General features: G+C 48.4%; 1 long non-coding RNA gene across 1 annotated transcript; it reads left to right on the forward strand.

The window, feature by feature from the left end:
• Positions 1-2285: 2285 nt before the first annotated feature.
• On the forward strand, positions 2286-13865 carry LOC143158279 (uncharacterized). Its single transcript, XR_012994957.1, has 2 exons — positions 2286-2379; positions 10079-13865. It is a non-coding gene; the product is annotated as an uncharacterized LOC143158279 (long non-coding RNA).
• Positions 13866-14882: the final 1017 nt, after the last annotated feature.

Here is a 14882-nt window from a genome sequence, read left to right on the forward strand (position 1 = left end):
CTCGCTTCCGTGACGCCCGCTGCCACAGCTAAAGCAGAAAGAACAGCGTACGCTTGTGTCCCTAATTAACACCTCTGTTCTCATTCGGGTCCTAGGCTGCCTCTGAACAAAAGGTATCGGGGGGGGGGGGGGGATGAAGTTTCAGTCCCGGAGCGTGGTAAGGCATACTGTTATCCCCAGGACGTAGGGTCAAATTTGCAACACTGAGTGACATCGGTGACTTGGAGATGAACACTTCAGGTGCCAGTGACTCCATGGGCACAAAGGGTACAAGGCTGGCTCAGCGGTGGCTACACCCAAGCCGGGGGAGAAGGACAAAGACATTGAAACGACTGGAGGTCTTCTAGTCTCTCTAGGAGCCTATCGATTTGTTTGTAACTCAAGTATCAGCGGGTGGCCCGAAGGCTAACTGCAAAGGACAGTACCGCATGCCTGACCACTGGGACTTTGGCAGCGGAATAAAGCGACTTCTACCGGAATGACTTCACCTAAGTAGAGAATGAAAGTGCCCGCTGGGATCAAGGTGGGGAGTACTGGCGAGAGCTGTGAACAGAGAAACGATGTGAAAAGGCTGCCACAGTTCCGTAAGCCCTACCACTGACTGGGGCACAGAGGGGAAGGAAAATTCAGGAAAGCAGATGAAGGCCACGGATAATGAACTGTCAGTGGGCAGGAGCAGCCATAGGAGGAACGGGTCAACGCTGCCAAGAGCTATCCAAACAGGGGCTCTTTGTAGCTGTATAGCTGTGCCTAAATGAGGCGCGGAAGAAGGTACGGTCAGGAAGCATTAATTCCGTATTGGGTTTGCGTGGCAAGGTTTTGGTAGCGGGGGGGCTACAGGGGGGGCTTCTGTGAGACGCTGCTGGAAGCTTCCCCCATGTGGGATAGAGCCAATGCCAGCCGGCTCCAAGGCGGACCCGCCGCTAGCCAGTATGTGACAGAAACAACGCTGCAGACACCAAGGAGAGTGGAGAAGGAGGGGGAGGAGGTGCTCCAGGCGCCGGAGCAGCGATTCCCCTGCAGCCCGTGGTGAAGACCATGGTGAGGCAGGCTGTCCCCCTGCAGCCCGTGGAGGTCCACGGTGGAGCAGATCTCCACCTGCAGCCCGTGGAGGACCCCACGGTGGAGCAGGTGGATGCGCCCAAGGGAGGCTGTGACCCCGTGGAGAGCCGGCGCTGGAGCAGGCTCCTGGCAGGACCTGTGGACCCGCGGAGAGAGGAGCCCACGCTGGAGCAGGTTTGGCGGCAGGACTTGTGACCCCGTGGGGGACCCACGCTGGAGCAGCTTGTGGAGAACTGCAGCCCGTGGGAAGGGCTCAGGTTGGAGAAGTCCGTGGAGGACTGTCTGCCGTGGGAGGGACCCCACGCTGGAGCAGGGGCAGAGCGTGAGGAGTCCTCCCCCTGAGGAGGAAGGAGCGGCAGAGACAACGTGTGGTGAGGTAGAGGAAAGCGGGAGTAAAGTTGAGCCCGGGAAGAAGGGAGGGGTGGCGGGAAGGCGTTTTAAGATTCAGGTTTTATTTCTCATTACCCTACTCGGGTTTGATTGCTAATAAATTAATTTCCCGTCGTGTCCCCCGCCCCCCGAGGCGAGTGTGTTTTGCCCGTGAGGGTAACGGGTGAGTGACCTCGACCCACGAGCCTTTCGTCGTGTTTTCTCTCCCCTCTCCGGCTGAGGAGGGCAGTGATGGAGCGGCTTTGGCGGGCACCTGGCGTCCAGCCAGGGTCAACCCACCACAGACTGAAAGGTTGTCTACCGAGGCGCAGAGCCTGGCTAACAGGAGGAGGCCGCTGTCCTGGCGGAGGCAAAGTCGGACCCAGAGAGGTGCCCACGCCCTGGGGCCAGGGCATCCACGCCCCAGGCCCGGGCGTGTGGCACCCCGGCGAGCAGAAAAGACAGCCTGAGGAAAGGCTGCCAGGCCAGGGGAACGGCACCGCCGGCGGCTAACGGCCGCCGCCACGGCGCGCGAGCGGGCCACCACGCGGCCGCCTCAGCCCGGCGCCGAGCACAGCTGGGGCGGGGCGGCCCTGCCGCGGCGGGAGCCGCCGCTGTGGGAAGCGGAGCTGCCCCAGGCCCGCGGCCGGGCTGGGCGGCGGAGCCACCGCCTCGCCGAGGGCTGCTGGAGAGAGGCGACCGCGCCCCGCCCCGCCGTCCCCGGCGCTGGGGTGCGTCGCGGGGCTCCCGGCGGGCGGCGACGGACTCGGTTTCCCGCCGCGCACGGCGGGCGCGGGGCGGCGCAGGCGCAGTTCCGTCTCGGCGGCGGGCCGGCGGCGGGAGCGGGCGGGCGGGGCCATGAGGCGCCGGGGCGCGGTGCAGCGGCAGGTGCCGTGTCTGTTCGTGACCGAGGTGAAGGAGGAGCCGTCGGCCAAGCGGGAGCGCCAGGTGGCCGGGGCGGCACGGGGCCGGGCGGGAGGGAGGCGGGGCCGGGGCCGGGGCCGGGGCCGGGGCCGGGCGCAGGGGGAGTCGCTGGGCCGCGGGTAGCGGCGCCGCACGGCGGGGCGGAGCGGAGCGGAGCGGAGCGAAGCCGGGGGGACGGGCAGCAGCACCGACCGTGTCAGACCCGCCCGGCGCGGCCCGGCCCGGCTGCGGGGAGGGGGACACCCGAGTGGGGAGAGGTTTCTCTCCAGACCTTGAGGGAAATGCACGGCAGCGTTTTCCATGGGGCTCCCCCCCCCGTAAATGCGGGGAAGAAAGGTCGTGTGGGAGCCGTTTGAGCTCTGTCCCGCTCCTTTCCTGCCAAGTGCACCCAGGTGCTCACCGTGACGTTGTGTTTGCTTTCTCTAAGTGTCGGGAACAGTCATGGCGAGGACTGAGGCTACTGCGACATGACCGCCCTGGGAGCTTGTGTAAAACCATCCTGCCGTCCCCGCCTGTGAGCCTTGTGGGGGAAAAATCAGCTTGTGTCTCTTCTTCCTTTTTTTTAAAAGAAAAGGTCTTTTTTTTGTGACCAAAGGAATATCAGGCCCATGACAGAAGAATTCATTTGAGGCTGTCAGACGCGGGATACTTACGAAGGTGAAAGTAATGGAGCCCGATCCAAGCTGTTTCTTCCCGAGATGTAAGAGGCAGTGTCGGGACAGATTGGGGTGGCATTCGCCTGTCTAGCTCTAGACCTCCGACTTGTGTTTCCCGACTGCAGTAGCAGCACCTACTGCTGTCTGTCGGCTGCGTAGTGCACTTGAATCCATCTGGGTGACTTTCTCCCGTTGGTGTTTGGCTTCTGGACGGAAGAGCTGAAGTGGTTGCCAAAACGTCAGTAACGTAACTGTTGAACTCTCAGTACCAACACCACCTTGATAATGGTCGTGTAAGGGTAGCTCCCGACATTGTTGTTCCTTCATAGGGGACAAGCCGACAGGGGATTAGGTCTATACCAGTGTAGATGCTATTCTTCTTGTTTTTCAAAGCGCAGGCAAGGATAATAGAGGGGGTTATGACTGCTAGGGAAGAAGCGGGGTGGTGGTGGGAAAACCAACGGGCATGTTTCCTCCCTGCCCTGGAAATTTTCTTTTCCATGTCACCTTCGTGAAATCTTCCTGTATGCTGTATGTTGTGGTTCCACATGTGATGACTAAAATATGAAGCAGCCACGTAATGTCAGGCAAGCATGTAGAAGGTTGTTCTCGTTTTACGGCTTCCGAATTCTGTTTGGAGACTTTTGCAAGACAAGGACTCGCTTTGTGTTTTGCCAGCAGGAAGAGACCGTGACCAGCTTACAAGTGAAAATTGGCTGGGGCGAGAGGAGGGCGGGGTGATGGTTATCGAGGAGACTATTGGAATCCAAACAGAAGGGATTACATGTTTGCAGTGAAGGTGTTACAGAAGCCCTAGCTGCAGGAGTCCTCCTAGAAGTGTGGACTAGTTGTGGCTGGGTATTTGTTTCAGACCCCGGCCCACTTCCTTCTGTGCTCTTTGTAAGCGGGAAAGCGTTCAGTTGGCAGCACTGCTCCTAAGTATTTAACACCGGGACGCTTTTGCCACCTTGCATTCCGCAGGTCCGTGCATTGCACTAACACGGTGCCATTGACTTTCCGCTCCAAACTGAAAGCTCGGAGCAGCTAGTCATGATGAGTTTCTGTTGCCATCGTGAGGCAGGGAGACACATCTCAACATTTTGCAGCGTTGGACTGGAACCCTTCTAGTTTATATGCACTGTGTAAAGTGGAAGGCAAAGTCACCTCTAAATACTCATCAAGAACGATTAAAAGAGGGAGAGAGTTTGCAAGTAGATTGCCTTTGTTCTTTTGTCTTAGGGCATTTTCCAAAGCGTCATGTCTTGAAGAAACAAGGGTGTATTTCGACAGTATTAGAAATCAGCACTATAATGTGTAATACTGGACCTAGAGGGGGGCCAGCTGTAAGGAGCAAGAATCCGCACGAGACCGAGGCAGTAAGACAGCCCTGACGAGGCTTTAAAACACCTGTCTTCTTTTCAGCCGTTTCAAGTGTTGGCAACTGAAACTGTAACTGGAAAGGCGTTAGAGGCAGATACGTACAATGCAATTCCTACTGAAAAGGTGGCCGGAACCTGCTGTTACGTAACTGCCTATGAAGGTAGGAAGGAAGGTCCGTATGCAGGTTTCTCCTGCTGACTAGAAGCCTTGTTTTACTTAGTTTTCACTTTTATTGTATGACTTACTGGATTGCAGCTGTTGTGAATTCCAGCCTGCTTAAAGGTCTTGACCACAAAGTAACAGTTACCGTAAACATAGTAGGTGTTTCTAAAGTTGTTACAGATTTTACTCTCTGAAGTCCAGGAAGCATGGTCTAAGCGAGCATGCCAGTGGAGGAAGTATTCCCGTTTTAAAATTTCTTATTAGGAAATCTTCCTTGCACACTAGAATTTATGTGATAGAGGGTGCCTGATTTCCTTGGGGAGGATTACAAGACGTGTGGAGGTTGGGAGGAAAACGCGACGAGTGTGGTTCGCTGCATCGCTGGGGTTCTTGCCTTTACCTGAAATTGTGAGGAAACTTTGTATTACACCAGGCAAGATTCTAGGGCTAGATTTTGGATTGATCTACAGTAGTTAAGTGATGACTTTAAAGGGTGCCTTTGGGTATGAAATTTCTCTGGTGACGAGTGAGAAGTCCTATCTTGCCTTTTATGCGGTTGATTTCAGTACTCTGCAGGGTATGGTGACCTCAGGAAACTGCTGGTTTTACCCCTCTGGAAACTCCAGGGCAAGCCTGTCTATGGGCCGGGCTGGATGGAAAACCCGACAAACAAGCTGAAGAAAGGTGTCAACGATTCTCGTGTCTCGGGGCTTATTTTCAAGTGCTGTTAGTTTAAGCCAGCGTGGGGGACGTGTCATGCAGCGCGTATGTGAAAACACAGACACGCAGTCTTGAGGGCCTCCCTGCATGAAATGCTGAATATCCTCCCTTTCCTTGGGCTCCTCTTTGGGGCCCTCATGCCAGAGACAACCAGGCAGGAGGGGATTAAGGAACGTAATAGGGGATGCGTCTGTGGTCTGGAAAACACGCCTGTATTTTTTGTTGTTTTTGTGGGTCTTAGTGCCTTTGAAGCTGTGAAAGGGAAGTCTTGGATAAGGGTTTGACCACACAAAGCACTGATCCCTTCCCTTCCGCTGGTCTCGGCCAAGAGCAGTTGAGAGCTGGCAGGAACTGTTACTATCTCGTTGAGCCATGTATTTATTGTAGAATCATAGCATCGCTTAGGTTGGACAAGACCCTTAAGGTCATCGAGTCCAACCGTAAACCTAGCACTGCCAAGTCCACCGCTAAGCCGTGTCCCTAAGCGCCACGTCTGCCCGTCTCTTAAAGACCTCCAGGGATGGTGACTCCAGCACTTCCCTGGGCAGCCTGTTCCAGTGCTTGACAACCCTTGCGGTGAAGAAGTTTTTCCTCCTCTCCGATCTAAAGCTCCCCTGGCGCAACCTGAGGCCGTTTCCTCTCGTCCTGTGGCTTGTTACCTGGGAGGAGAGACCGACACCCACCTGGCTACAACCTCCTTTCGGGTAGTTGTAGCGAGCGGTGAGGTCTCCCCTCAGCCTCCTCTTCTCCAGGCTAAACAAGCCCCGTTCCCTCAGCCGCAGCACGGCACGGCACAGCACCGCCTGCGCCTGCTCAGGCTGACTGTGTTGTGGATCACTCGCTCCTCCATGCACAGGGCGCTGCCGGTTATGGAGTCGGGGGTAGGAATCGGAGAGAGGGGGAGGTTTTGCTGATTTGAGGTGCAGAGTGTTCTGCACATAACTTGAAAGTTGAAAGATGAGTTCAAATAAGGCATACTTTTATGCTTGTCAATTCAATGTAGTCAAAGCTCAGTGGAATTTATTTTAGCTAATTACAGTCCTGTTACAAGCAAGGGAAATAACGTCTGTAAAATGTAACACATCTTTATCTTTATGAGGTACATTTACTGTACAGTTATGAATATACAAACACTATTTTTAAACACAAGTTTCCATTCTTGTCAGTTTCTAAACGTTACAGTCTTTACGCCTTGTTTTGTGTACATCTTCTTTTCAGAATTTGCCATTTTATCAGCTTTGGTTTTTCCAGTTGATAACTTCCGTATTTCAATTTAGATTTTTCTTGTGAAGTGACGCACTCGCTTCATCTCTTTCTCCTGTCTACGTATCGTTCTCCTGTTCTGTTCGCTTCCACGTCTTCTTGGCTCTGCTGTCCAAATAGATATGCAGAACGTTTTGTGCATAATGTATTAGAGGAAAACTACGTGCTCTTTCAGAAACATTTTAAGAATTAAGCTTTCGGCGCGAGACACGAGATAGAGGCTCTAATCTCTGCTTTCAAGACGGCTGTAAAATGTATTCACGGTCCTTCGGGCATCTTGTGAAGGGTTTGTAGCCCGAGTCCTTTTATGAATTTGGACCTCGGCTGATCATCGTTCAGCTATTGCAGATGCTTCACGAGCAGCCAAGCAGAGGGACAAATAGATCGCGCTCATATAGTCTCTGCTCTGCTTTGCCCAGTGCTACAAGCCAAACCCCACTTCCTGTAGCTCCTCGCTTTAAAGGCGGGCACATCTTTTGCTTTCATGTCAGTAATATGGGGAAAAACTAGGAATCACGGGCTAGTTAGGCAGGCAAAATTACATGTCTGCAAACAAACAAAACTACTAACTGCTCTGTCAGAGTACTCGGCACTGCTTAGAATCTCGCGGGTTTTGGTTGGGGGAGTTTTAAGAGCAATTTTGCATTCCCTCGGTGGGGAGCGACATGCCACTTTTACTAAAAAGACTGAACTGTAAAAATTTCTCTCAAACAGTTACCTGAATGGTTGTTTTGAACCTGGCGAACGTTTTTGCATGTGGGGTTTTTTTCCTCCAAGTTGGTGCATTGTAAGATCCCGAGGTATATTTGTCTGTAGAAAAAACATACGCATTGTTTCTTAATTTCAGCTACCATTTCAGGAAAGACTCTCTCAGTCTGATGTGTGAATTCAATATTACGTTGGCTGAGGTGTCAATTAATGCATCAGGTGAGTCATACCTCCTCTCTGAAATACAAGCTAGTGTTAAATACAGACTTTCTCTCTAGTACTTTAAAGATCATTTGCCATCTTGCAGCGTTTTCAGCAGGCCCACAGGATCTTCCAAACGCGGCGGTTCTGCCACGGACGTCCTTGACTGGAAGAACGTGAATGTTGCTGTGTTGAAAATCTTCCCAAAGGCATCAGTTGCTGTTAGATTAAGTGAACCCGTAAGCCAGCCTCCTGTTTCATCTCTGGCTGTGCAAGCACTAGATGCAAGGCAATATTACGGTTGTGTGCTTGGCACTTGATTTTGCGCCAGAGTAAGCTGCCTACTGACGAACCGTTTTCTGTAAAATTTGGTTAAAACTTCATCTCATTAATACTCTTGTTTCCTGTTAATTCCAGCTTAATGCCACTGATTCAAATTATTAATTGCCCAATAATCCTACAACTTTCCGTTGATACACAACATGTAAGTATTACCATAGTTTTCCGTTTGGGTCCAAAATCTCCTCTTTGTGTCAAGCTGATTCCTTTGTTTGGAGCGTTTCCCACCGTACGGCTCAGGTACTGCTGAAAAGAAAGGTAGCGAAAATGGTAACGGTCGCTCTTGTGACAAAAATGCTGCTCACCTTTTTTTTGAAATGTGCTCTCCTTTTCTTAACCTGGAAATTGGGTAAGAGGTATTCTTCACATTAAGAACGTTCTCTCTGTAATCTCTCTACCAATCTGTCCACATTTAATCAAAGCAGACATTCAAAGCAAAAAGAAAAGCCCCACAACTCTTCGTCCCCGAGACGAAGCAGTGATGTCGGGATTCATTTCACTTCACTTTATTCCTCTTAAAGCGGGGGTTACTCTGTCTGAAGGAGGTTCCTTTTGTTGGAAATTAAGGCAGGGAGGCACCTCAAGGTGGAGATGCAGCCCAGCTTAAGAGAGGAGACTGCAGCTGGCAAGATGAAATCACTTCCTCAACTTAGGATTGTTTCAATTATTTGCCACTAAATGCCTTGATGAAGTGACAGATGAAAAACCACAATGATCCAGAGTGACCGTGGAAAGGGAAAGTAGAAAGGCAAACAAAACCCAAATGAGGTACTAGATTGCGTGACGCTATAGCAGCAAGTTAAAAAAAGCGAAAGGTGTAAAATTATGGTTGCATCTGCAACAGACTGCCGAAAAGAAAGATACAAGACTCAGAATGCCACCTGTAGGCTTCTTGTCAAATTGATGGCATAGTACGTCCTATCAAGAGGACAGTAGAGTATTTCAATTGATACGTTTAAATCAAAAACAGACGTTTGAATTAGACCCAAGGCCTTGTTTATTCAAGGTGAGAAATAATCCTAAATAATGGCAATAATCAGAAAGCCATCACAATCAAAACTCCAGTGAAATCCTAGTTGTGGCAAAATGCCGCGCAAAGCAAGGTCATTCGTCCCCTGCTGGGAGGAGGAAAAAAGTTGGACAAGAAACGCTTCTTGAGAGGAGACTGAAACTCTACTGCAAAACTACTTCTAGTACTATTGCTATCAATAGTTAGAGCAAAACGAGAAGCTAAAGGTGGACTATTCCGAGGTTTATGAAATACTTCAAAAGAAGAAATCACCTAAGAGGTGCTGTAAATAGTGGGGGTCAGTACGTTAGTGCACATCAGCGCATCATCGCGTTCATCCCTCTTTGTTGGCAGAGAAATGAATTCCTGCTGCGACGGTGGCTCAATTACTGCTCATGAATATTCTGTCTGACTAACTGTAAAGCTTTACAAAGCTTTACGTTTCTGCCTGTGGATACTGCTGCAATCTACTTAGGACAGTTGTGCGGGATCAAATTTACCCTTGCCCGTAGGTAGGCATGAATAGCGTCACATTCACCTGCGGGGACAAAATCGAAAGCAGCACAATACAGACAGGTAAATTGGAGGCGTTTTAAGAATGCTGCGTAAGCAGGAGCCCACCTGTAGATCCGTTGGACGTTGGTTCTTGGCTGACGGTGACAGTACGGTAGACTACGTATGCTGATCTTGGAGGTCCTGAAGAATTGGAATAAGTCTTTCTTCCAGTTTCCCTCACGTAAGGGATAGAAGCAGCAGTTCCATCATCCTTACCCCGACCCCTCTGTCGGTCACCTGGTTTCACTGTGGGGTCGGAAGTGTGAATTCCTAGAAGTGAAAAAACAAACAGGAATGTTGTGCTATTACTCAGAAGGTGACATATTGCGGGAGACTGGAGGCTGGAAGACAAGATGAAAAAAATGTTCTTTGTGGATAGTCCAATCCAAATACATTCAGTTATTTTATTTACCACCGGACGTCCAGCAAGGAGAAGCTGATGCTGAAGTATATTACCTCCATTTTCAAAGGATCTGCGATCTGTTCTGGGAATACGCTCTGTTGGTGCTCTCCTTCCGGAAGTCTCTGCGCCCCTTTTTGTGTTAGTACGTTTTGTAGGAGTTGTAGTACCCTCACCTGGAAAGGCAACAGAAAGAATGTTTTAGCTGCTCGTGTGTAAGCCCAGGGAACGGCACTGCCGTTCTCTTCCTCCCACCTCTGTGAGCTAGTGATTAGCTTAGTGCAATTTCCTGTAACCTCTCGTTTGATATTCTTCTTTCTCTCTTGTTAGTTATTTGGATCCTGTCGAGCGTAGCTGATGCGTAGCTCTCATGCTCTCTAATACCATCATGCACAGGTTAAAGAAGACTCTGGCTCCAAAGTAAAGAACCAGCTACACGTTACCGGCTCGTTCTTTAGCTTCTCACTGCTCAGGAACGGTATCTGTGAGCCCTACCTGATGGAATTTATGGTATTTTCAAGATGCGTGCCTTAGCCTCAGAGAACTAACTGAATTGAAGAAATGCTTTGGGGAAACATCTCTGTCCTTTTCTCTGAACGTGTCTGTATTTTCAGACTGTCTCAAGAGCAGCTGTGAACACAACCCCCTCATCCACTACTGTCCTCTAAGCGCTGACTGCCTGCCCAGCTGGATCCTTTCTCTACACTGCATAGGTGGTATGCGCACCTCTGGAACGTCCATGGTTGAGCCCACGGAGACCAGTGCACTCCGAAGGACACCTTCTGGCTGAACTATGAATTACTTCCTCTGTCTGTAGCATCTAGATACGTCCTGGACATGGGCGCTTGGTGAACATAACAAAATACTACCCATGAGGAGGCTAAAACTGTAATAGCATTGGTCGCATAGGTAAGCCCTCTTCAAACGACAAACAGAACTCCACAGGGAAGGTTGCAGTATACAGTAGCCACAGTGCTCTTCACCCGGCCCCTGCTACTCTGCGGGAAGACGTGGCTTTGCCTGTTGTTGCTTTTCCCCTGCGAATGTCAACAAGCACCTTTTGTTCCCATCAGTTCAGGCCAGAATGCAGCAGAAATTCTGTACTTCTGCTTCAGTTTATGGGGCAGCTTAAAGCCAAAACAATCAGAAAGCCATCACAATCAAAACTCCAGTGAAATCCTAGTTGTGGCAAAATGCCGCGCAAAGCAAGGTCATTCGTCCCCTGCTGGGAGGAGGAAAAAAGTTGGACAAGAAACGCTTCTTGAGAGGAGACTGAAACTCTACTGCAAAACTACTTCTAGTACTATTGCTATCAATAGTTAGAGCAAAACGAGAAGCTAAAGGTGGACTATTCCGAGGTTTATGAAATACTTCAAAAGAAGAAATCACCTAAGAGGTGCTGTAAATAGTGGGGGTCAGTACGTTAGTGCACATCAGCGCATCATCGCGTTCATCCCTCTTTGTTGGCAGAGAAATGAATTCCTGCTGCGACGGTGGCTCAATTACTGCTCATGAATATTCTGTCTGACTAACTGTAAAGCTTTACAAAGCTTTACGTTTCTGCCTGTGGATACTGCTGCAATCTACTTAGGACAGTTGTGCGGGATCAAATTTACCCTTGCCCGTAGGTAGGCATGAATAGCGTCACATTCACCTGCGGGGACAAAATCGAAAGCAGCACAATACAGACAGGTAAATTGGAGGCGTTTTAAGAATGCTGCGTAAGCAGGAGCCCACCTGTAGATCCGTTGGACGTTGGTTCTTGGCTGACGGTGACAGTACGGTAGACTACGTATGCTGATCTTGGAGGTCCTGAAGAATTGGAATAAGTCTTTCTTCCAGTTTCCCTCACGTAAGGGATAGAAGCAGCAGTTCCATCATCCTTACCCCGACCCCTCTGTCGGTCACCTGGTTTCACTGTGGGGTCGGAAGTGTGAATTCCTAGAAGTGAAAAAACAAACAGGAATGTTGTGCTATTACTCAGAAGGTGACATATTGCGGGAGACTGGAGGCTGGAAGACAAGATGAAAAACATGTTCTTTGTGGATAGTCCAATGCAAATATGGGTTGTCCGTATTTGACCCTAAGAACAGACATTAACTGGGTGGTGCTAAATCGTCTACCAGTTTAGTAAATAGAAATGAATAAGCCACCTGTTTTCTCAAAATACCTTTTCCTGTTACTGTGTTAGGTGAATTTCGTGGCTCCTCAGAAATCCATTTCTTTTCCTTTCCTTCTTTACAGTGATGGTTCTTTAGCAGCTCAGTGTGGTTCGTTGCTGAGGGATTAAAAGAACACATACTTACTTTCCTAAAAAGCACACAAGAATTTCATTATCCAAAAATGCTGTGGTGATTTGAAAACCTGATCTCCCACTTCATACACAGGTCTTTTTGGGTGGAAGATGGTTTTACCTGTTAATTATTCTAAAGGTATCATTCCCCAAAAGGGAAGCAAAAGTGGCTAGATTTCCTCTGGCAGAGTTCACGGTTGCACAACCGTGAAAGCAAACTCAAAAATTGACTACGAACACAAAGACCAACACTACTTTGACCTCATACAATTGCTTTGACCAGTTCTGGCTCAGAATGCTTCTCATTATGAATTAGAAAATCTTCATGAATACTGTATTTAGGGTTTACAGTTTAAAACTACAAACATTTGCTTTAATCCACGTACACATTTGCAATGACTGGGAATCAGAAGTTGCATGCAATTTACGCGTGTGTCGCGGGGGAACAAATCCTTTCCCAAAGTCACAGTGTGAGATCTAAGTGGGAACCCAATGCAAACGGACTCCAAAGCACAGGGTGACAACTTGTGAGCTTGAACTGCGTGTCGTTACAAGGTGACTCAGTTAGCAACAAAACAGGAACGTTAACACGTTCCTGTCTGCCGGTGCTTAGCTCTCATCCCTTGCGCGAGAGGTATGCTTTGCCTCTGTCTCAGTTGTATCAGTTCAGCTATGTGTTGTCCTGCAAACTGAACAACTAACATGACGTGGCATAAAAAATAACTTCAGTTTATAAAAGGATTATTTTAATCCTCAGGCACTTCAGTGATACAGTTTACGGCATGGGCCCACACATAGTTTTAACAGCTGGACTGGCATTGCTGACATGCTGACAAACTGCATTGCGGAAACACCGATGAATGGCTCAAGAGTCATCCTTCCTATAGTAGCTTTACCTCCGATGTCAACAGACCTAGTAACGAAGGGTATTATTCTGTAGGCATTTCTTTTTTATAACTCCACAGAACCATTTCTTTTCCAAAATTAAGCAGGAAAAAAATCAATTGCAATCAGCATAGAGGATTTTTTTTTTTTTAATAATCCTAAACCAAGCAGAATCATAAACAGTGTTTTTGATTGTTATAACTAACGGTGCAGCATGGGAAAGAGCCTCTAGCACATAAAGAACAAAGAATACCTCAAATACGAAATGGTGAGGTTTAATGCGTGCATGTTCAGTTATTTACCACCAGATGTCCAGCAAGCAGAAGCTGATGCTAAAGTATATTACCTCCATTTTCAAAGGATCTGCAATCTGTTCTGGGAATACGCTCTGTTGGTGCTCTCCTTCCGGAAGTCTCTGCGCCCCTTTTTGTGTTAGTACGTTTTGTAGGAGTTGTAGTACCCTCACCTGGAAAGGCAACAGAAAGAATGTTTTAGCTGCTCGTGTGTAAGCCCAGGGAACGGCACTGCCGTTCTCTTCCTCCCACCTCTGTGAGCTAGTGATTAGCTTAGTGCAATTTCCTGTAACCTCTCGTTTGATATTCTTCTTTCTCTCTTGTTAGTTATTTGGATCCTGTCGAGCGTAGCTGATGCGTAGCTCTCATGCTCTCTAATACCATCATGCACAGGTTAAAGAAGACTCTGGCTCCAAAGTAAAGAACCAGCTACACGTTACCGGCTCGTTCTTTAGCTTCTCACTGCTCAGGAACGGTATCTGTGAGCCCTACCTGATGGAATTTATGGTATTTTCAAGATGCGCGTCATCATCGTCCCTAAAGCCTCAGAGAACTAACTCAATTGAAGAAATGCTTTGGGGAAACATCTCTATCCTTTTCTCTGAATGTATCTAACGGTAAATAAAGACATGTCTTAAAAGCTGTAGTCGTGTATTTGTTACTGATCCCGCGTCTGGAGTCTAACTGTATCCAAATACTTGCCAGAAATAGCTTTTCAAAACTATTTCAATAACAAACATTTTAAACGTCGAAATAAGAAGAAAACAATTTTGCCCGATTCTTTTGAACGGTTTAGGCAGGCAAAGACCGTCAGTCGAAAAAGCATGACACGGAGACAATTTTTCCGTTCCCGCTTTTTATGAGCACATCCTCCTACTCAACTCTGCTTTACATAAAACAGTATTATCGCGGTTTTATCCCTGAAATTTACACTACTGTGAAACTAAACAATTTATTTTTTTTTTAATTAGAAGTAGCAGGTCATCTTTCTGCCCAGCAATTTTTGATGACTGATCGACTGATGACTCTGGTGTCTTGTTATATTAAGAACATCTCTCCCTCTCCTAAAATGGAATTAGATAGTACTTACTCACTAAAGCAACGAATACAGATTTTTCTCGGTCACGCCACTTGGTCAAGAATGAAGGAGAAACGTAGTAAGGGAGGTAAATACTTACTAATCTGTATTCCTTTGAGCTTGATTCTGTTGGGTAAAGCCCAACATTCAAAACAAAATGGAACTCTTTTGCGGATCTCTTTCAGAAGACGCTTCAAGGGGGTATTTATTTAATCTAAATTTAGTTCTGTAGAAGTTTGATGTGTCGCTCCATTTCCTCAGCTAGACACCCAAGACAGCCAGCAGCGAGCGCGGAGCACCTCTGGGAAAGTGACTCATCTCCCCTTTCTTTGGCACTATCTTATGATGCAAGAAATAGCCCCCTAAGAGTGCCTGTCTCTCTCCATTTACAACGCAGAGCCTAGACGAGAAATTTAAACTACATTCCTAACCTTAGGGGGGTTAAAATTAGACTACACAAATCTTGATCTTGAAGAAAAATTATATGAAAGACCTATGTTGTGTATCTCAGGACAGTACGCATAGGGTTAATAGCCCATTTCTACCTTTTCCATCTGCAATCGATGCAGGTAGTCACCACGTGTG

This window comes from Aptenodytes patagonicus, chromosome 1 (assembly GCF_965638725.1).
Source record: "Aptenodytes patagonicus chromosome 1, bAptPat1.pri.cur, whole genome shotgun sequence".
Lineage (NCBI taxonomy): Eukaryota > Metazoa > Chordata > Aves > Sphenisciformes > Spheniscidae > Aptenodytes > Aptenodytes patagonicus.